General features: G+C 48.3%; 1 long non-coding RNA gene across 2 annotated transcripts; it reads right to left on the reverse strand.

Annotated features, from left to right (window-relative positions):
• Positions 1–1,902: 1,902 nt before the first annotated feature.
• LOC111179117 (uncharacterized) lies at positions 1,903–22,852 on the reverse strand. Of its 2 annotated transcripts, XR_016393399.1 has the most exons (4): positions 19,025–22,852; positions 18,276–18,468; positions 16,079–17,125; positions 1,903–8,029 (listed from the first exon to the last, which is right to left on the reverse strand). It is a non-coding gene; the product is annotated as an uncharacterized LOC111179117 (long non-coding RNA). The 2 variants fall into 2 exon arrangements; XR_016393398.1 differs by lacking the exon at positions 1,903–8,029 and having other exon boundaries at positions 12,464–17,125.
• Positions 22,853–23,118: the final 266 nt, after the last annotated feature.

Consider the following 23,118-nt stretch of genomic DNA (forward strand, 5'->3'; position numbering starts at 1 on the left):
TTTGACGACATGACGTGGGCTGCTTCTAGGGTACCCTGCTGCGTGGAGATCAGGTGAGCTGTGTTTGCGGCATGGTGCCTGTCACACAGGGCAGGTACCCGGCAGTAGTCCCTGGGGGTGGGCGTCATCAGGGAGGGCCAATCCCACCCCTGACCCAGAGGGTCTGCCCACCTTCTGCCAGGTGAGCCACCTGGTGGCCTCACTGGGGAGGAGGGTGGGTATCCACATCGTGCTCTCTTTCTGGCCACCAGGTCCTGGGGAAGGGGAAGGCCCACCAGGTCGTTTTCCAGGAGTGTGGGGAACTGTGGAGGAGCCAGCTGCGACAGAGCTTTTTAAAGACAACTGTGCTTATCTATAAATAGCCCCTGACTCCTTCTGAGTTCCTGACACTTCTGGGATGGCGAGATAGGTAGCGCCCTGCCTGTGCACTGCGCACCATGGCTATTGGGTGATTGTACAGTGGAAAGGAGTCCGGGGCCAGCTGGGGCAGGATCTCATGAACCTGACACATCTTCCATGGAAACTCAAGGTCCAGCCATGTCGCCAGCTGTTCCTTTTGTCAAGTAAGGACTTGTACAAACAGGATTACTTATTATCACCATCGTGTCATAAAAGAAACACTCTGTTAATGCCAAAAAAAGAAGAAATTGCATAATCTCAGAATGAAGGGCCGGCCAGGAAACTGAGTACATTTTTAAATGGAAAATTCAGTGCAGGGTCGTAGCTGTTCTAATCCTTCCAGAATCTGATGAAAACAGTGATGGACAACACGTGCCCCTGGGGCCTGGTGGTGGGGAGTCCCAGGCCCTAAAGCTTTGAGGTGCTGACCACACCTAGGGCAGAAGGGTGGACAGAAGGACAGACGGCCCGAGATCGGGAGGCTGGGCATTATGCTGGGTCCCGTGGGTGTGGGGTGAAGAGGATACCTAGCCCCTCTCTGAGATGCAGCTGGCTTATCTGCAAATAGGGATGCTGCCTCCCACCTCGCAGGATGGTACTGAGGGTGAGGCGGGGCAAAGGATGAGAATTTGCAGTAGCTCTGTTGTCCGGACGAGAAGTCCTCGTCATGATCCCCTTTGCAGGTTGCACAGTTAGGGTGGTCCTGGGGCCCCTGGAGTTGCCTGGGTCAGGGTTCTGGGGGTGCACTGGAGTTAGTGGGCAGCTGGGAGCACGCAGAAGTGTGTCCTAAAGAGGCCTGCCAGAAAAAGAAATTACCAATGCTGATATGAATTGAATGGAGTCCCCTCAAAATATATATTGAAGTCCTAACCCCTGGTGCCTTGGAATGTGACCTCATTTTTATTTATTTATTTCTTTATTGGCTGTGTTGGGTCTTCCTTGCTGCGCGCGGGCTTTCCCTAGTTGCGGTGAGCGGGGGCTCCTCTTCGTTGTGGTGCACGGGCTTCTCATTGCGGTGGCTTCTCTTGTTGCAGAGCACGGGCTCTAGGCACCCGGGCTTCAGTAGTTGCGGTACATGGGCTCCGTAGTTGTGGCTCACAGGCTCTAGAGCACAGGCTCAGTAGTTATGGTGCACGGGTTTAGTTGCTCCGCGGCATGTGGGATCTTCCCGGACCAGGGCTTGAACCCGTGTCCCCTGCATTGGCAGGTGGATTCTTAACCACTGCGCCACCAGGGAAGCCCCATGACCTCATTTTGATATAGGGTCCTTGCAGATATAATTAGTTAAGATGCAGTCATACTGGATTAGGGTGAGCCCCAATCCAATATGACTGGTGTCGTGGTAAGAACAGACACACATGCAGACGGCCATGTGACAACAGAGACAGCGATCGCAGTGCTGCAGCTACAAGTCGAGGAAGCCAAGGGTGGCCCAGGCGAAGGCCACGAAGGATCCTCTGACACCTCTACTTCAGACTTCTAGCCTCCAGAATTTTGTGGCAGTACTCCGTTACGGCAGCCTTGCAAACTGACACAAACGCCTAATGCAGGTAGGGCACAGAGTGGGAGCTTGATAAATGTTTGCTGAAGGAATGATGTTTATTGAGTGCCTGCTGTATAGCAGGCAAAGAACTGAGGATTTGATGAGAGATGAACTTCCCCGTGTGTTTGCTCCGTGCCGTGTGCTCCTGTGAGCACTATAGGGTACTCATTCATCGATGCACAGGACAATGCTTTGAGGAGGGTACTACCGCTCTTCTCATTTTATGCAGGAGAAAACCAAGACACAGAGTGACAAGCCACTTGCTAGGGTCTTGTAAGCTGCTCTAAGTCCAGAGCCCTGGCTGGTCAGCACTGCAATACTGCCTCCCTGCTGGTGGCACGGTATACAGTAGGTGCTCAATAGATGCTGACTACCCCATATGTGTTCACTGCTTTTCCCCAGCTCTGCTGAGAAGGTTCTGGGATTCTACGACAGTCCTTGGTTTTCAAACAAGAGAAGGATTTCCTTTCCCACCTCAGGCTGCCAGAGCCTCTGGTTTGCTGGTTGAGATACACTGAATAAGGGCTGATTTGATTCTGTCTTTAAAATTGTCACTTCCTCCAAGAGGCCTTCCCTGACCGGCCCTCATCTCTATTAGCATCCTGTTGTAGATTGAATTATGTCCCCCCCAAAAGATATTTGAAGGTCCTAACCCCTGGTATCTGTGAATATGACCTAATTTGGAAATAGGGTCTTTACCAATGCAAGCAAATTAAGAAAAGGTCATGTTAGATTAAGGTGGGCCCTAATGCGACATGATGGGTGTCCTTATAAGAAGAGGCACAGAGGGCTTCCCTGGTGGCACAGTGGTTAAGAAACCACCGGCCAATGCAGGGGACATGGGTTTGAGCCCTGGTCCAGGAAGATCCCACATGCCGCAGAGCAACTAAGCCCATGCACCACAACTACTGAGCCTGCGCTCTAGAACCTGTGAGCCACAACCCCTGAAGCCCGGGCGCCTAGAGCCTGTGCTCTGCAACAGGAGAATAGCCCCTGCTCACTGCAACTAGAGAAAGCCAGCGTGCAGCAACAAAGACCCAATACAGCCCAAATAAATTAATTAATTAAATAAATGAAGAAGAGGCACAGAGATACACAAGGAAAATGCCATGTGATGAAGGAAGCAGAGATTATAGTGATGCATTCAAGAACCAAGGAATGCCGAGGATTGCTAATCAACACCAGAGCTAGAGGGAGGCCTGGAAGAGAGCTTCCCTGGGCCTCCAGAGAGAGTGTAGCCCTGCGAGCACCGTGATTTCACACTTCTGGCCTCTAGAACTAAGAGAGGACATATTCCTCTGGTTTTAAGCCACCCAGTTTGTCGTACTTTGTTATAGCAGCCCCAGGAAGTGAATATATACCCCAAGCTTTGCCACAGGCTGACTGTGCCCATCCTCCTCTAACTTCTACCCCACGTGCTTCCAGCATATTCTAGAACTCAGGTATCTGACCTTCCCCAAGTTAATAGTTCAGATGACACGAACATTCTCCCCTCTGTGCATTACATGTCTGTGTATGCAGGGCAAGGAGGTGCAGTTCTAGAAAAATCAAGCGCTCTGGAGTCAGCCAGTAGTGGATTCAATGCTCAGCTCTGTCACTCACCAGCGCTAAGAACTTGGGCCCACCAGGTAACACCTCAAGCCGCCTCTTCCAGAAAAGTGGCCACAATGGCACTGCCTTGAGAGATGTGAGGACTAAGTGGGACAGATGTGCAAACACCTGGAGAGTACCTGATTCTACCTGATCTTCAACAAACGTTTCTTGAATTGAAATGAATACAATAAAAAAAACCCAGTGGGGTGGTTCATTCAATAGATGAAATTAAATTTCTGTTAATATCATAGGCTCACAAAATTGAAAAGATTAATTGCACCATATTTTCACCTGCAATTTAGATACATGGGGAAAGAATAACTCAATTATACCAGGTTTTGTACTTTCTAAAAAGAAAAAAATGTGAAAGGGAGGTAAGTTATTCTTTCTCTACATAAAGTGAATTCACTGCTCATTAACATGGCTCTGCTTTTGTATTCTTCAGCTTCCTAAATAAGAGGCCCGATTTATACACCCCATTTGAACACTTTTAAAATGCCTCAAAATTAGTGTTGATTTAATTTATTTTCACCAGAGATTTGCAAAATATTTGCCTATTTTGAACTGTAGGTGATTCATTCGGGGAGAGAATAGGTGGTGTCTGCAGGGCGGGTACTCCCCGATGCACAAAACCGAGCAAGCGGGGAGGAGATGGGGGCTTGCAGGGACCCTTCCCCAGCCTCCCGCCTCTAGGTGCACCCTTCCCAACCCGCCAGGGGCTTCTCCTGGGTGCAACCTTGCCCTGAGTCTGCATCACCCAGAGCAGAAAGCTGAAGCTCCTTGGCTCGGTTGGGATGCCCTTCATGAACTAGCCCAGGCTTGTCACACAATGCACCTGTCCCCTCATGGTCACCTGCCTCACTCCAGCCCGCCACCTAGTGGCTGAGAACCGCACAAACAGGCATCAGTCTGCGCAGCCTGGTTACCAAAGCCCCGCCCTCCAAGTTCCTGTGGAGCATCCCATTTCCTAGGAAGGCATTCATTTGCTCACCCCTCCCCCTCCTTCCCAGCCCAGGAGGGCTCCTCTGGGCTGACACAGCCCCCCCTCTTCCTGCTGCTCCACAGCTCCTGGAAGGCAAAAAACCTTCGGACAGACCCCATCCCAATCCAGTGCCTGTTCGTCCCACTGAATTGAAAAACAAGACCTCCAGTAACACAATCGATTCATTAATATCTGAGGTCCTCGAAATTGAGCATATTTTTGAGTGGAAGTTTATTAAATGTTTGTGAATGAATGAATGAGTTAGTGGGTAAGTGAGTGACTGAATCAGGTGTTCTCCTTCGGAAGATTTTTCAAGCCCTAAGATGTAATCAAATTATATTAGCTGCAGCAAGTCTTTTTAAAACCCTCACATTGAGAGCAAATTTAATTATATTATTTTAAAAATTCCCCAAGATGCAATAAAGTGCAGTGAAGTCCTTTCCATAATCCTGATATGACCAGCTAATGCTGTTAAATCAGAATTTTATAAGCATGGTTATATTGGATCTGATTTCACTGAATTTTATTATAATTTGTTTTGAACTGAATGGAATGGAACTGAAGTCTATAGTTCTTAGGCACTTACCCTTCGTCAAGCACCACGCTGGGCACTTTTATATACATTCCATCATCGTACGGAATGCTGGGCCCAGGTGATCCTTCATCCTGAACGTTTTCTTCATTAGTCATCACCATCACCATCAGCACCACCACCATCATTACCATCATCACTATCATTATCACCACCACCATTACCACTGTCACCACCATAATCAACACCATCATCACTGTCACCACCACCATTATCACTATTACCATCACTACCAGAACAACTAATATTGGGCACTTACTCCATGTCAGGCACTTGCCTCAGTATTTCACATGTTTTTTCAGGTAGACCTCACACACCCCCCATAAAACAGACACAATTATTATCTCAATTTTTAAGAGAAGAGGAAAGTAATATTAGGATAAACTCAGGGATTTTCTCAAATACCCAGCTAGTGAGTGAAAGAGCTGAAAATCAAATCAGATGCTCAGTCTCATTCATTCATTCAGCAAATACTTTCTGAGAGGGTCTCCTAGTATCAGGCACCAATCCAGGGGCTGAGAGGTACAGAACTAAGAAGACAGAGGCAGGAGGTTTACATTCCACAGTGCATGTGTATGTGTGTGTGTGCATGTATGTGTATGTGCATGCCTTCAAGCAAGCATGGGTGTGTACATCTGAGTGAGGCAAAGACACAGACAATGAAGAAGTAAACAAATAAATGAACAAAGACAATTTCAGAGAGATACAAGTGCTGTGATTCAATTAAAGCAGGGTGATGCGACAAAGGTGACGAGGCAGGGCTACTTGAGACTGGCTGGTCAGGGAATACCTGTGTAGGTGACATTTGAATTGAGGTTGAAAATACAAGAAGGGGTTGATCTGTTGGCGGAATTCCAGGGAGAGGGAACAGCAGGTGCCAAAACCCCACACCAGCCGCAATCCAGCCATGTTTGGAAGAGAAAGAGGCTAGTGAGCCTCCAGGGTCCTGAGCAGGGGAGAGAGTTGGGAGTAAGGTTGGGATGAGGGGCAAGGCCAGGCCATGTGGGTAAGGGTTGGAGTTTGGGTTTATTCTGTGTGCAGTGGGAAGGGTTTTGAGTAGGTCAATGGCATGGTCTTTCTTATGTGTTAAAAGGCCATTCATGCTGCTGTGTAGAGACAGAATTGAAGGGAAGCAGGATTAAAGATGGGGAGACCAGTCTGAAGGAGCCTGTGGTCATCCAGGCAAGAGACGGTAGTTGTCCAGACTGTGGTGATGACCATGGAAGTGGGGGAATAGAAGCATTTGAGATCCATTGGGGAAACGGAGTCAACAAGAACTGATCAGTTAGACATGGGGGGGTGCAAGAAAGAAGGCTAAAGACCCTGATGACAGCGAACACTTACCCAAGGCCAGACACCGTTCAGGTGTGTTGTTGGAATAGAAGAAAAGAGAAGGAAGGTACTGCTGTTGGCACTGTGGAAACAAAAGGAGGAACTGAGGTATGGAGAGCTCAGCTCACACAGATAGAAGGGAGCAGAGACAGATTCAAGGGCAGGTGGAAAAGTGAGTCCAGGGTAGCCTTGTTCACACCTGATGGCTGTGAGCTCCTGGCAGGGGTGGCTTCATCAGATCAGAGGTAGGTGGGTCCCTTGAATGCAATTGGAATTTGTGTGGTTGGATTTCTGGGTAGATTTATTGAACGTGCCATTTCCTCTAGTGTAAAGGTTTATCTCCCATTTACTTATGCCACAGTCTGAATTGGTTTTTTTTTCATTGCACTTACTGATTTCTAAATTTCCCATTTCAACTTTCCCTCTTGAACATCTCTTGTGTTTCAGCTCACAAATCCTTGACACACTGCTCTAGCCCTGTCTTTGGATTGTTATGGGAAAAACAGAGATGCAGACTAAGTCACCATCTCTCAAGAAGGTCTCCTGTTTGAGCCTTTTGTTTTCAAAGTTAGAGTGTTGTAACTTTGTAATTGTCCTTTCTCAACCACAGGAAACCTAGTTTCACCTAGCTTCCTGTCTGAAAAGTTTGAGATGTTTTCAACACTGTGGTTAAAACAATGGTTGGCTTTATCCTTCTTAAGAATTGAACACTACGTTGTCGTTGTTTTCACACCCTGACGTTCACTCTAACTTTGAGTCAGGTCTTTCAGTGTTATCGAATTTTCAGAGCTGAAATGTACTTCAGCAACTATGATCAACCCTACCTTGTGATAGATGAGGAAACTGTGCTCTAAGCAAGGAAAGTGATTTTCCCAGAGAATGAGGGCTGATCTTGAACAGGACCAGTTTAGGATGGGACACGGGGAGTGGATAGATGGGCCTTACTTAGTGTGTCAGTTAGATGTCACTGTTTAACAAACCACCCCAGAATCTAGAGGTTGAAAACAACAACCATTTATTTGCTCATGATTCTGTAATCTGGGCAGGTCTCAGCTGGGTGGTTCTTCTGCTGGTCAACCTGGGGTTGCTCAGTGACCTCCAGCAGTCATGTGGATGCTGACTGGGTTTCAAGATGCCCCAGCCAGGCTGGTTAGAACAGCTGGAGGCAGACTGGGCTGCTCTCTTTCCAAGGGAGAGTCCAGCAAGGTAGCCAGCCCTCTGCAACCTCATGAGGAAAGTCAAGAGGAACAGCTCGGCTAAGCCTAGTCAGTCTAAGAACCAGGGAAGGTGAAAAGACACAGTTATTTAAGGAAGAGCTTGTAATGCAGCAGGAGCTGACTGGAACACTTACCCAAGATCTTCCCTTTTCTGTCTCCATGTCTGAAAATTCTTTCCTCAGATCTTTCACAATTGACCCCTTCCCCTCAATCATCTCTTCAAAGGTCACTTCTCAAAGGCCTCAACCAGTCCTGTGTGCTGGTTGCCTCAGTAGCTGCCTTGTGCTCTGAGTTCATGGGAACAGGATCTGGTGTGGACATTGGTGGAGCTGTGTTACAGGTGGGGCTTGTGTCAGCGGCTTGTCTTCTGCCTAAATGCCAAAGTCATAACACAGAGATCCATGTCAACATTTGAAATAAAAAAATTTTTATTAAGGTATAATTTCATGCAGTAAAGTGTATCCTGAGAGTACAATTTGATGAGTTTTGACAAATGTGTAACCTTTACCCAAATCAGCTATTGGACACCCCGTCACCTCAAAAAGATCTCTGGCTCCCCTGTCCAGTCAATTGTCCTGTTCTTGAGACTTTGGTTGTTATTACTTTAAATTTCCTCCTCTATTCTTCAGATTGGGTAAATTCTGTTGATCTCTCTTCAAGTTCACTGAGTTTTTCTTCTCGGATTTGTACTGCTTTTTAGTACATCTAGTGAATTTTTTATTCCAGGTGCAATATTTTTCAGCTCTAGATTTCCCATTTAGTTCATTTAGTAGTTTCTATTTTTCTGCTGAGATTATCTTTTAATTCACTACGAACTTATTTTCCTTTACATCTTCGAGCACAGTGATAACAGCTCTTTTAAAATTATCAACTGCAAATTCCAACATTTGGGGTCAGTCCCAGTTGATTCCTATGTTTCTTCTTATGTCAAGTGATTTTGGTTTGTACCCTGAACTTTGTGAGCAAAATGTTGTAGACACTCTGGATTCTATTATGTTACACCTAAGAGTGTTGCCTTTTTTTGTTTTATAGATAGTTAACTTCTGAATTCAAACAGTAAATGTGTCCCTTGCAGAACGGAGCAGCTAAAATCTCAGTTTAGTTCTTCTAAGCTTGTCAGAGCCGTTTGGCATCTGCCCTGTGAAGCCGCCTTCTCCTGCAGGCAGGAGAGGGGAAACCCTGGGAGACCCAGAAGAGGGACTGGACAGGTGTAGGGGCCAAGGGGCCAAGGGGCTGGAGAGGAAGGAAGGGAGGACCCTGTGCCCGTGTGACAGGGGAAGCTCCAGGGCTCACTGGTTCCAGTGCTGAGAAGCTCTGAAGGCAGGAGTGTCATTCTGACGTGGAAAGAAGCCCTCTGTCCCGTTTGTCCTCTCCCCAGAAATCCACCACACCCAACTCTGCTCATCCCACTGCTCAGGCAGCCCTTCAGATCAGAAAGGACAGAGATGGTCCCTAGCCATCTCCTTTCCAGGCCAAATCCCTCTTGATTTCTGGTTTAGATTTAGGGGCACCTGCTGCAATACCAGCCTCATGAAGATAGATAATGAGGTCCCTCCCAGGATGGAGAAAGATGACAAAAGTAACCAAGGCTCAGGGAAGAGACCTTTCCCTTGTTGGTAACTGTTGGAGTCACCCTGTGTCCCCCCCACTGGCCCTCGCACAGCCTGGGAGCATCTTGGGCTCCACAGGTGTCTCTTGCACAAGAGAATGAGCCATCTGCTTGGGTGGCTTCTGCTGCCCTGGTTTCCCAGGCTCTGTACAGTCATCTGCTCCTATGCCTTGGAACGAACACTGAGGGTGTCACCTCTCACAGCCCCCTTGGCAAACTGCTGTCCCTCATTAATATTCCACAGCAAACCCAGTGAATCATTCCCACCTCACTTCTGTTTTAAATCCTTGGCACTTTTAGTTTCTATTTTTATATATTTTAAAATTAAGGATTATTTGATACATACAAATAGATATACCATAATGCTGTGTAGATCATGAAGCAGAACAATAAGTAAAAACAGCTGTGGGGTTTCCCTGGTGGCACAGTGGTTGGGAATCCACCTGCCAGTGCAGGGGACACAGGTTCGAGCCCTGGTCTGGGAAGATCCCACATGCTGTGGAGCAACTAAGCACGTGCACCACAACTACCGAGCCACGTGCCACAACTGGTGAAGACCGTGTGCCTAGAGCCCGTGCTCCACAACGAGAGAAGCCACCGCAATGAGAAGCCCACGCACCACAACGAAGAGTAGCCCCCGCTCGCCACAACTACAGAAAGCCTGCGTGCAGCAACGAAGACCCAACACAGCCAAAAATAAATAAATAAAATAAATTTTTTAAAAAATATAATAATAAAATTAAATTAAAACAGCTGTGAACCCTACCCTGAGCCTAGAACATACTATTCTACGTGATCCTTCCTGCCCAAACCCTCCCCCTCCCCCTCCACAAAAGTAACCACTCTCTTGAATGGTATCTCTACCATCACCTTGTTTCTTTACAGTTTCATCACAAAGCTGAAGCCCTAAACCATCTAGTGCTTAGCTGAGCCTGGCTTTTGAACTTATGTAAACAGAACATTCTGTGTGTGTCCTTCAAGGAGTTGCCTTTTCTACTCAAGGTTATGTGTTGATATGTGTAGCGTTCTGCATTTCACTTTTACTGCTGTGCACCATTCCCTTATATGAATGTGCCAGACTTTATCCATCCTCTTGTGAGTGGACATTTGGGTTGTTGCCCATGCTTTGTTCTTAAGATGATGCCCTGTGGCCGTTGCTGTACGTATCTCCCAGGATATGGGCTGTAAGAGTTTCTCTAGAGTGTTGACTAGAGAGAGATTGCTGGGTTTGGGGTGTCACGTCATCAGCTTTATTCATGGAACACTGACAGTGTTCTGAATCCATTGTGCCAGTTGACTATACCCAGCAACGGAAGACCTCACCAACTCTCCATATTCACAGACCTTCTAGATTTTGCCAGTCTGGTGGGTGTTAATGGTCTTGCCTATGAATTTAATTTAATTTTCCCTGGAGATCTTTTCATATGTTTCCAGGCACTTCTCATGGTCTCCTGTAGGAGATACCTGTTCCTGGTTTGGGCAATCATTTTTATCACCTTCTTTCACTTCTTGTTGACATTTACAAGTTCTTTGTATATTTTCTGTATTAATCACATGTTCATCGCATATGTGGCAGATGCATTCTCCCTGCATGTGTCTTGTCTTTGTTTATGGTGTCTTAAGTTCTCGATTTAGTGTAGTAGAATGTCTTCCTCTTTTGACTTAAGAAATTCCATCCTACCCCAGGGTCAAAAGGATACTCTTTTATAATATCAAATGAAAGTTTCAAGTGCAAAATGTTTTTCACATTTAAATCTTTAATTTGCTTAGAATTGATTTTTCTGTAGGGTTTGAGGTAGGGATCTAAATTATTTTTTTCCAAAGGGAGAACAAATCTTCCAGCACCATTAGTGAGTGGCCTACTCTTTCCCACTGATTTATAACATCCTCTCCACATTACATCTAGTCTCCTTACATGTGTTGTCTGGATTCTATTCTGTTCCTAATTGTCTACCCTTGCACCAATATCACACTGCCTTAAGGTTTATAATAAGCTTTATAATGTCTTGTTATCTGATCGTGCAAGTGCCCCTCCTCCTAAATCCATTCCTCTTCTAAAGATAAGTAACTAGCTACTCTATTCCTGCATTAGTGAACACACTCAACTGTTTGTCATACTGCCTTTGCACTGGTGCTGTTTCACTTCTCTGGGGCTCCCCTCTCCCTCTTTCCTCTGAGTAACTCCCGCTGGATCATAGGCTCAAATCAAGCCTCATTGCCTGCAAGCCTCTGGAACCATCTTGCAAGACGAGCCAGGTAGTTATTCTTTTGTTATAACCCTCCTGCACTGAGTTGTTCTTGCTACTTTCTGCTCCCTCCCGCCTTGCCTCCCACTAGCCCTGACTTGCTTCATTTTCACACACCCATCAGGAGAGAGCTGGGAAAACTAGCCTAGAGCCTTCCTCCCTCCTGGACAGCGGTGCTGTTCCAAAGCCTTTGATCCCTTCTCTTGGAGCTGATGTTCTCCGCAGCCCGAGGAGAAAGGCTCGGGGACCTCTATCTCTATTTTCCAGGCAGAGGAAGTGTCCTCACCCCTCTCCCCTCCCCCCACCATTGCTTTCCTTCTGAATCAATGCTAGAGCCTGGGATGAGCCCAGATGGGACCTCAAGCCTGTCCCCTCACTGGGAGGACATGGGGGGCAGACAGAAATGTCACTCAGCCCACATGGGATCAGTCATCTCTCTGCACCAGGCCCTAGGCCTCCACCATGTGCCAGCACCACGCCCGGCACTGTCCCTTCTCTTGGGTCTCAGTTAGTGGACCTCATGTCCAGCCCATCAACTGCCTTGGCTGCCCCTGCCACCATGTCCCGGGGCCCAGCCTCCTCGCTGGTTGGTGTGGCCTTCACTTCGCTGACACCGACCTGCTGTCACTAGGGTGGGCTCTGGTGAGGCGGCCGTGCCAGTGGCAGAGGGGCAGGCTGTGTGGCGGCCCCTCCGTAGCCTGGTCCAGGCTCTCACACCTGGACCCAAAGAGCTGCTGGCTGGCTCAGCAACACCATGGCCTCGGCTAGAGGACTCTTGTCCTGGTTGTGGAGGCCACTTGGCAGGCGGGCTGGCAGCTGGAGATAGGGCCCTCGGCCGGTGGGGAGCTCGTGGGCGGGGCCAGGCTCTCCTATGCCTCTTCCCGCATTTGCTCCCTCGTGCCCAGCTTCCCTCGTTGCACAGGCACAGGGTTCTCCCTTCCTCCCCCACAGCCCCTCTGTCCCTGCACCAGTCCAGTCCAGCTTCTGGGACTTTCAGTGTCTCCCCTCCTCTTGCCTGCAGCGAGTCACCAAGCCAGGCCACCAGCACCCCAGGCCCTGCAATTGCAACATCCCGGTCAGCAACCTGCCTCCGTCCTCACCCCCACGGCAGCCTCTGCTCCCAGCAGCCAGAGAGAGGCCTCCGGATCAAAACTTTCTGCTCCTGTCTCCCACCGGCTTCAAACCCTGGTGGCAGCAGCTCAGCACAGCTCTTCTGCTGGAGTCTGCACTGCGGGGTCAGCCCCTGATTCTCCAGCCACACTGGATGGCAGGCAGCTAGGGAGGGGCCAGGTGCACCGTGCTCCCCTGTTTCCCATGCCTAGAGGCCAGCTGATGCCTTCCCACTCCTTCAGCCTCAGTGCAGGCAGCCCCCACTCCATGAAGGCTGGTCTGGCCTGCCCAGTCATGTGGCCCTTCTCCAACCCACCCTGTGCACCGTGAACATCTGTGCATGGTGCGGCTTGCCACTCTGTCGTGCAAGCATCTAGAGTTTGGTATGGGGTTTGTCTTGTTGCCTCTTGTAGCCTGAGTGTCTGCACTGAGTATGGCCTCAGCCTGGGAGATTGTGTCGCTTCTGCATTGCTGTGTTCCGGTCAGCTCCTCCCCAGTGGAATGAGAGGTCTTTGAAGGCAGGGACCAGGCCTTATTCCTCTCTGCCTATAGAGGCCTAGCATGAAGGAGGTGCTCTGTAACTGTTTGTTGAATGACTGAATGATTGAACGAACGAATGAGTGAATGCAGGACAGACGTCATTGTGAGGGTACCCAGGGGAGGGACTTCACATCCATACCAAGCCACTCAGGGTACCATGTGGACAGGCTATTTGGGGACCTGCAATAAGGACCGAGATCCCCTGTGTCCAGACACTCTGCAGGGTTGATCCAGGTCCCCTGGCTGCAGGGCTGAAGTGCAAGCATGCAGGCTGGACAGACAGGCCTGGTCCCATTCCTGGGCAATGGCCAGAGTTCTGAGAAAGCACAGAAGATTCCTGCTGCAAAATCAGACTGGGCATAAGATAGTTTAAAAATATACAAACCCAGGCGCTCTGTGAAGCCAGTGGTGGAAAGGTGGGTGCAGAAGAGGCATGGTGGCAAATGAACATGTTTGGGTTTAAAAACAGCCGAAGCGTCTAACAGCCGGGGAGGTTGGCTTGAACATTCCAGCATGTTCTGTTGATTTATGGCTGTTGCTAGGTAACAGAGTACACTGAGGCGGGTGTGATTTTAAAGCTGCGGCTCCTGACGAAAGAAAAAACCATTAATCGGGCTGCGGGCTGGGGGGGGACTGTAAATGCAGCCCAGAGGACAGGAACGGTTAGCAGCAATTAGAGCAAAGCCAAGGGTAGCCAACCCTCCATGTCTGCAATCCTTCCCGGGTGCGTTCAGCTGCGAGGGTGGAGAGCCAGATGCTGACATGGCTTCTCCTTCAGAAAGACACCAGCGTGAATTTATCTTTTAGTTTGCAGTAAATTGATTTAGTACGTGTCCGATTTCTAACACAGCACTGCTAGTGTGCAAAACTAGCAGTGTGTGTGAAGTGTGTCATCTTGATGGTCAGGATTCATTGTCCTCACTTAGCTTACAAAGGGCTCCAGCCTCTCAACAGCTCTGTTCACTTTCTGAGCACTCACTGATACTTCTGTGTACCCTGTTGGGGTTCCAGGGTGAGTGAGACAGAAGTCCCCACCTGGTGAAGCTGACATTCGGAGGAGGGGTTGGGGGGAACAGATACTAAATAATAGTCACACTTAACAAGGAAAGTGTATTTTATGCTACAAAGTAAAAAAAGCAAAGCCAAGTAAAGGGGTCCAGGAGTAGGGGTGAGTGTCTTTTGTGTGGGGGTTGCAGTCATAAATAGGAGAACCCTGGTTGGCCTCACTGAGAAAATATTTGAGCAAAGTCTTAAAGGAAGTGAGAGACTAAGCCTTGGAGATAAAGGAAGAACAATACAGGTGGAGGGATAATCCAGCAGGTGCAAAGGCCCTGAGGCAGGTTGGAGAAACAGCAGGGAGACCAGTGTGTCTAGAGTGGAGTGAGGTGGGAGGAGTGGGGAGAGGGAAGCAGATCATGTGGGGTTCTCAGGCCACTGGGAGGACATCGTGGCAGGAAGAGGGGGGCACTTGGTGGGGAGGGGAAACCGCAGTTCACTGGACCATTCTGTGCCAGGTCCTGTGCTGGGGGTTTGTGCATCTGAGAGGGGTGAGACTCACTTACTTAGTTCATGGACAAGCAGGCTGAGGGCCCTGGGGAAGGGCCAGCAGGAGGTCCAAGCTGCTGAGTGGTGGAGACTGAATTTGGGCCTTTACCTGCTGGCTCCTTACCTGCATTTTCCTCCCACAAACTCCTACTTATTCTTCAAGCCCCAGCTCAAATGTTCGCTCCCTCTGAAGCTTTTGCTGAGCCCATCTGTACTCCTTGTGTTTGGTGTCCCTGCAGCCCCAGGACCTCCCCCCGACACACACACTTATATTAGGGCTTAGGATCCTTCTTCTGGACCATGGGCCCTTCAGGGCCTGTCCCCAGGCTGATTTACACCTGGTCCCCAGAGCTCACTCAGCAAGTGGTTATTGAACAAATGAATGGGAGGGAAGGGGAGAGGGAGCAGGTAGAGGGGGTGGATGGACATGTGCAGAGCAGCCTGTGAGAGAGAGGGAGAGAGACGAGTGATGTATGGGGCAGGGGGTTAGCTGGGAGGAACGTACACTGCAGTTTGTGTCTCTCCCACACTCACACGCTCTTTGCAGGCCCATGTGTGTCCTGTGGCTCCAGGATTCCATCTTTCAGATGGCAGGTGCTGGTCCCAGTCCTGGAGAACTGGGCTCTGTCCCATCATACATATACATACGTACATACATACATACTTACATATGTACATGCATCTTCACTGTGTACACTGGTAGCTGCCCCTGGGAACCCTAACCTTGTACAGACCCCTGCAGGCCCCCCTTGTCTCTCTATCCCACCTCTATCACCAATACAGGGACTTCCCAGGGGCCTGGAGGCAGCTGGGCTGAAGGGCGGGACAGCACGGCCTCCAAGAAGCTAGGATGTGCCTTCTGGGGTCTCAGCCCAGCTCCAGTTCCTCTGGCTGCATCCTCTCTGACTCAGAGCCCCCTTCAGTCTCTGCTTGGAGGGGGGATTGCAGCAAATGTGTAGGACTTGGCACCTGGACGCTGGTGACTGTGGGGAAGTAGGAGAAGAATGAACTCTACCTCTGTTCATTCATTCATTCAGTCAACCCCTCAGAAACGATTGCACACTTACTATGGCCTAGTACTGTTTTAGCTGTGAAGCCCTGTGCTCATGAAGTGTATATTCTAGAGACACAGATGGAGAGTGAATAAACAAACAAGGAAATGATATTTTGTCAACTATGTTCTTCTAAATTATCACATAATGCTAAGTGCTGTGAGAAAAATGGAGCAGGGAAGGAATCGGAGAGTGACAGAGCTGCCATTTGCAACGGCGTCACATCCAGGAAGGCCTATCTGAGAAGGGGATATTTGCACAAGGACCAGAGGCAGAGAAGGAGGCTAGGGAGAGCCTGAATCCGCCCGGGGAACTTACGGCTGCGTGGACGCTCCACTTCCTCAACTGCAAAGAGGCTCCCGTGACACCCACCGGGTCTATTGCCAGCAAAGCACCTAGCGCCATGCCTGGCACGCAGTAGGTGCTCATCATACGGCAGAGAGGACAGCTGTGAGAGCCTCCAGTTCTGGGAGTGGCCATCCCTCTGGCTCCCTGGGCGGGAGCGGCTCATGCAGCGCCCCAGCCTCAGCGACCGCTCGGTGCTCCTCTCATGCTGGTCGCAGGTCAGAATCCCGACCCCGAAATCCAGTCCCAGACCCGAGGCCCGTGCCCTGCACACAGGCCTCCCTGCCGCGGGGGGGGGGGTGCGTCTTGCTCCTTGTGTCCACGTTTCAGCGTCTCCCAAATGCCCTGGGCCCTCTCGGTGATGTGGCTGAGTGTGAGGTCCTGGCAATCAGAGCCTGGAAAGCATGTGGGTGCAGGCAGTCTACCTGGGAGGGGATCCCAGGGCTCATCGCTTGCTCCCTGCTGTGGGGAAAGGGGGTTCCGGTCCACTGAGACGTGGAAGGAAGGTTCTGGAACTGATCCCTGAAGGAGAGGGGCAGCAGCAATTCTCCAGGGATTCTTCTTCAAAATAAGTCAGGGGTGCCCAGGTGGCACTGACTCCCCGCACTCCAGGTTGCATGGGCTCAAGACCCAGGGGTGTTGGTGAGGCCTGGGAGCAGAACGCAGCATGACGCCAGAATGCTAGAGGGGACCTGGCAGCCGGGCGAGTCGGAGCCTGGCCAGTGGTCCACCGCAGCTGTGGCTAGAACCAGAGGACGGCGGAGGCTGTCGTGGCGTCTTTCCCAGCACCAGTCTCATTCTTCAGCACCATGACCCTGGGCAGGCCAAAGATGGGACCTCCCTGGCCTCAGGGACTAGTCCAGGAGTGGGCAGGTGTCCAGGCTGGGGTCTGTGAGTGCAGAGAGCGGGGACGGCTTTCCTGCTCCAGCAGAGATGCTGTGAGATGTGAGCTGCTGCTAGCCGTGGTCTCCCCACACCCAGAGAAGTCCGCCTGTAGCAGGCGGAGAACGAGGCCAGCCCCTGGGAGAAACAGAGAGGAGAGGCGGATGAGGTCCGATGAAGTTCACGCCCCAGGGGCCATGTGTCCCCCAGGTTGGGTCTGCTTTCTGAGGCTTGAATTCATGTCCCCTTTTTGCTAAGGCAGTTTGGACCGCCTTTCTGTCACTTGCAACCCGAGGGTGCTGGCCAACTCTTCCCATCATCCCTGGCACCATTGGGCCCTCAAGGACCCTAGTTCTCAGGCTCTGCAGCAAGGTAGTAGGTAGATCCCAGCCACAGTGACAGATGCCCCAACTCCAGCCCTGCTCCGTGACAGGCCCAGCTGCCCTCCCGTATGAATCTGTTGCCTCTGCCTTGGCTCTCCAAGGCCCCCTGGGTTCTGACAGCCCCACTGGACTTGCCTCTCTGGTTCCCTGAGGGATGCTTGGGATGGTCCTGCCACCCAGCATGGCCCCTGGCTTGACCCACCAAGACACCTGAGCCAGCCCAGCACCATCGGCCCATGGCAAAAACTTTGTGGGGCAGCCTGCACCACTCCCTATGGGAGCCACTGTGGTGGGAGGGAAGGAGAGGGGCTGGCCATCTGCGTTGCTGACAGCCTTCCCCAATCATCCATTCATTAATCCATCCAACAAGTACTGCATGAGCTTCTACTTCCTGCCAGGCACCGGGGGTGGGGGTGGGGTGGGGGGGATGGGGCGTGGTAGGTGGGTGGGAACACAGCACTGAACACACAAGCAAAAGTCCCTGCAACCGTGGAGCTGACATTCTCCAAGGTTGAAATGGGGGAAGCGGGGGAAACAAACAACACTAAGATAAATTGTTAAAATATATGCTATGTTAGTGATAATTACTAAAGAGATAAAAAGTAAAGCAGAGCAGGGGGTATGAAATGATGGGGCTAAGCCTGCAATTCTAGACGGGGTGGTGCCCGTTTTTTAGCATGGGGAGAGGGTGGAACCCAGTGCTAGAGCCAGGCTGCTGGGCTTCACCTCCCATCTGTTGCTCATGAGTGATCTGACAGAGATTACTCAACTGCTTTAAGCCTCAACTTTCCCATCTGTGAAATGGAGACACTAATAGTGCCTACCCATTGAGGTTTTGGAGGTGGAGTGAAATAATGCATTTAGAGCATTTGCACAATGCCATGTGAGTGGTTCCCCAATCTTACCTTCTCTTCGTGGCCTGAGATGTGTAGATTCCCTCATGCTCCGTGTTCAGGAATGTTACGCTCAGGAGAAGCGAGGAGTATGATCCTCATTTTTGAGGTTTAAACGCTAATGTGGTCTGTGATCATCTGGATGGCTCTCGTCCATCTGTCCGTCTGGTTCCCCATGAATCTGTCCCTCGAGTTTACTTGAGACCTTGAAGTCAGGAATGTGGGTTAATCATTGGTCTCTGCTCCAATGTCCATTGCAGGCCTGATACTTAATGGTGATCAATAATTTCTAATTAAATTAATGGATGGTGAATAAATGCTGTAAGGACTCAGCAATGACTTCAAGCATTGAAGTAATCAATGAAGGCTTCATGGAGGAAGTGTCATGAGAGGGTGGCTTGGAACTGCCAGTGGGAAAGAAGAACCCCGTCTCACTGTGGAAGGCTGGGTCCTGGAGCCTCCCCTTGAAAGATGAACGTGTGTCCCCAGATGAGGGTCTGGCTCTGGGCTGCTGCACCGATCTCCTGGGAGCCTGCCCTCAGGAGACTTGGAGTCTTTTTCCCTGATACCGCCAGGCCTGGGTGGGACATGGGGATGAGCATGGGGCCTTCAGGACCCTCTCGCAAGGTCTGGTCAGAGGGGAGGCTGAGTGGAGGCTGCACGCTCGGCTGGCAGTGCTGTGAATTATTGATCACCAGAGAGTAATGTGTAGGCAAGGTCATTTCCCTCCTAGGCCAAACTGCTCCATCGTGCCTAATTACCTGTTTTCCAAATTTCCCTAGGGCTGGCCTGGTGTGTGGGGATTAGTTCTGTGCCCATTTATTTTGCTTGAATCCAGTCTGTGGGGTAAAACGGGATGCCGTCCATTTCTCTTTGGTATTAAGTTTGAAAGCTGTGGATGGGATTAATTCAGGTGCTTAAATGGGGGGAGGGACTCTTGCTTTACCTGGTACTGCAAAGAGGTGTTGCTCTGAGCACCCCATCCCCTCAAGGCTTGACTTACTTGTTTGAGCGGTGGGCTGGCAGAATCTGAGAAATGAGGGGCAATCTATACTCCCTGAGCACCTGTGATGTACCAGGCTCTATGTATATCATCTTCTTTAATCCTCACTGAGATATCCAGATAAAATAAATATAATACACCAAAGTGGGGAACCAGATGAAAAACGGGTTTTCAAAGAAAAATGTTAAGAGCAGGTTGCAAGGATTGTTCTACCCCTTCCTAACAGGGTAGGGTGCTGGGTAATGATGGGAAATTGTGAGGAGTGTTGCTCTGGAGGGGGCTGTGCTGAGGCTCCTAACACTGCTAAGTGGGAGGAAGAGGAGGTACCTGCCCATTCTCTGGAGCCAAGTGTGGATGGATGACTCAAAGCTTAAAATGTACCTGATGGGTTTCCAGCCAAGAAAGAATAACAGGGACCAGATTTACCTTCCCACCCAAAACAACTGAAAAATAAGACACAACATTGGAAACAGTGGTTTTCAAGAGACTGGACAATAGGCAGTAAAGGACAGTGATCACTGAGAAATGAAAACACACAAGGAGAGCCCATGATTGCTCCAGCTTATGCCTTGAGAGTTTCCTGGCCATGTGTCAGGGAGACATTGTCCAAGCTGAGTCTGGTAAAATCCTCAAGCTGAGGAGACTGAGCTGAGATTCTGGGGAAATCAAGGAAGCTAGAGTACCCAGGGCAGAACAATGTAGAGGAGAGAGCTACAAAGAGAGTTCTGGAGGTATGGAGAGGTCCAGCATGAGCACTCAGCTCAGAACTGTTCAGCCCATACGTGGGAGGAAATTGCCCAAAGTCAGGGAGAGAACCACCCAAAAGGACCAGAGGGAACAGTGTTTCGAGCACACACAGATTTGGGAAGAGCGCCTGCTGGAAAAATTCACATTTCACAGGGCATTGGGCAGCCTACTCAGGCAAGCCTTGGAGAATAATTTGTCCCAGATTGAGAACTGGTCCAAATGTGCTTAGCAAATCACCAAAGTAAGACTTGAAAGGATCAAACTGTCTCTGAGTTAACAACAAGCCAGAACATAGCTCAAGAATAGCTATAGAACTACAAACATACCCAGCATCCCACACGGTAAAAGTCACAATGTCTGATATTCAGTAAAAAATTACCTATAATGGAAAAGAATCTAAAAAAGAATCTATATATATATATATATACACACACACATATATATATGAATCACTTTGCTATACACCTAAAACTAACATAACATTGTAAATCAACTCTATTTCAAAAAACTTGTTTTCAAAATTAAAAAAATAAAAGACAGAAAACAATGTAAAAATTACCAGCCACGCCAAGAAGCAGGAAAATACAGCCCATAATGAGGAGAAAAGTCAGTAAGTTGAAGCTGATCCAGAATTGACACAGATGTTAGAATCAGCAGACAAAAATGCCAAACCAGTTATTATAACTCTATTCCATTTGTTCAAAAAGTTAGAGGAAAGATGGAACATACAATAAATATAGGTTTGGATATTAAAGATATTTGGTTTAGGATATAAAAAATCCTAAACCAAGCTATTGCAGATGAAAACTACAATGTCTAAGATGCAAAACACAACGGATGGGATTAACAGCAGGGTAGACATTGCAGAAGAACAGATTAGTTAACTTGAAGACAGCAGTAGAAACTATCCAAAAAGAAACAGAGAATAAAAAAACAAAAATAATAATTTAAAAGAGAGACAGAGCTTTGGTGAGCTGTGAGACAACTTCAAGATGCTTAATATATGTGCAATTGGAGTCCCTGAAATAGTGAACAGGGAGGAATAGAAAAATATCTGAAGAAATAATGACCAAAAACTTTCCAAGTTTGATGAAAACTATACACTTACAAATACAAGAGTGTCAATGAACCCAAGCACAACAAAAATGAAGAAAACCCACACTAAGGCATATTATAAGTAAATTGCTCAAAATCAATAATAAAGATAAAATCTTAAAAGTAGCTGGAAAGGATGAGGGTGGGGGGAGAAGAACATGTTACATACAGAGGAACATAGATAAGGATTACAGTAGATTTCTTGTAGAAAACAACGCAAGTGAGAAGGCAGTGGAGCAACATCTCTAAAGTACTGAATAAGAAAAAATATGTACTGTCAACCTAGAGTCCATATCCAGAAAAAAAAGGTCTTTCAAGAATAAAAACAAAATAGGGCTTCCCTGGTGGTGCAGTGGTTGGGCGTCCGCCTGGCGATGCAGGGGATGCGTGTTCGTGCCCCAGTCTGGGAAGATCCCACATGCCGCGGAGCAGTTGGGCCCGTGAGCCATGGCCGCTGAGCCTGTGCGTCCGGAGCCTGTGCTCCACAACGGGAGAGGCCACAGCGGTGAGAGACCCGCGTACCGCAAAAAAAAAGAGAGAGAGAATAAAAACAAAATAAAGGCTTCTCAGGCCTATGAAAACTAAAAGAATTCACCTCTAGCAGATCCTAAATATAATATGTTAAAGGATGTCCTTCAAACAGAAGGAAAGTGATACTAGATGAAATATGGATCTACACAAAGGAATGAAGAGCATTACCATCAGACGTGGTAACTGCACAAGTAAATATATAATATTTTCCCTTATTATTTTAGTCTCTTTAAAATATAATTGGCTCTTGAAACAAAAATAATGACAACAGAGTTGTGGTTTATGGCATATATAGCACAATGTGTCACAATCTGTGACTAAAATAATACTTAGAGGGAAATTTATAGCACTAAGCATCTATATTGGAAAAAAAGAATGTTCTCAAACCAATTATCCTAGGCTCCACCTTAAGAAACTAGTAAAAGAAGAGCAACTTAAACCCAAAGTAAGAAGAAGAAAGGAAATCATAAGGATCAGAAGAGAAATTAACAAAATATAGAACAAAAATAATAGGGAAAATTCATGAGGTCAAAAGCTGTTTCTTTGAGCTTTTGTATCAATAAAATTGATAAACCTCTTGCCAGACTTATGAGGACAACAAGAGAGAAGACAGTATTACCAGTAGCAAGAATAAGAGGGTGACATCACTACAGATCCTACAGATATTAAAAAAATAATAAGGGAATATTATGAACACCTTTTTGCTAATAAATTCAGTGACTTAGATAGAATGGATAAATTCATTGAGAGACAAACTACCAAAGCTTACTGTAGAAGAAGATATCCTGAGTAGTCCTATAAGTATTAAAAGAAATTGAAGTGATCATTCAGAACCTTTCCACAAAGAAAACTCCAGGCCCAGTCACTGATGACTTCTATGAAATATTTAATGAGTAAATAATGCCAATACTACACAATCTCTTCCAGAAGATTGAAAAAGGGGGAACAGTTCCCAAATCACTCTGTGAGGCAGCATTACCCTGGTATCAAAACCAGACAAGGACATTTTGAGAAAAGAAAACTACAAACAAATATCAATATCCCTCATGAACATCAGCACGAAAATCCTTTTTTTTTTTTAACATCTTTATTGGGGTATAATTGCTTTACAATGGTGTGTTAGTTTCTGCTTTATAACAAAGTGAATCAGTTATACATATACATATGTTCCCGTATGTCTTCCCTCTTGCGTCTCCCTCCCTCCCACCCTCGCTATCCCACCCCCCCAGGCGGTCACAAAGCACCGAGCTGATATCCCTGTGCCATGCGGCTGCTTCCCACTAGCTATCTACCTTACGTTTGTTAGTGTATAGGGGGAAGGGTGAGCTGTGACAGGGCGAGAGAGAGGCATGGACATATATACAATACGAAAATTCTTAACAAATCTAATCCAACAACAGGGAAAAGTGATAATACATCATGACTGAGTGGGTTTATCCCAGGCGTGCCAGCTGGGTTTAACATTTGGAAATTGATCAA

This window comes from Delphinapterus leucas, chromosome 5, assembly GCF_059928025.1.
Source record: "Delphinapterus leucas isolate spDelLeu-1000000601 "Yukka" chromosome 5, BTC_Dleu_Yukka2, whole genome shotgun sequence".
Lineage (NCBI taxonomy): Eukaryota > Metazoa > Chordata > Mammalia > Artiodactyla > Monodontidae > Delphinapterus > Delphinapterus leucas.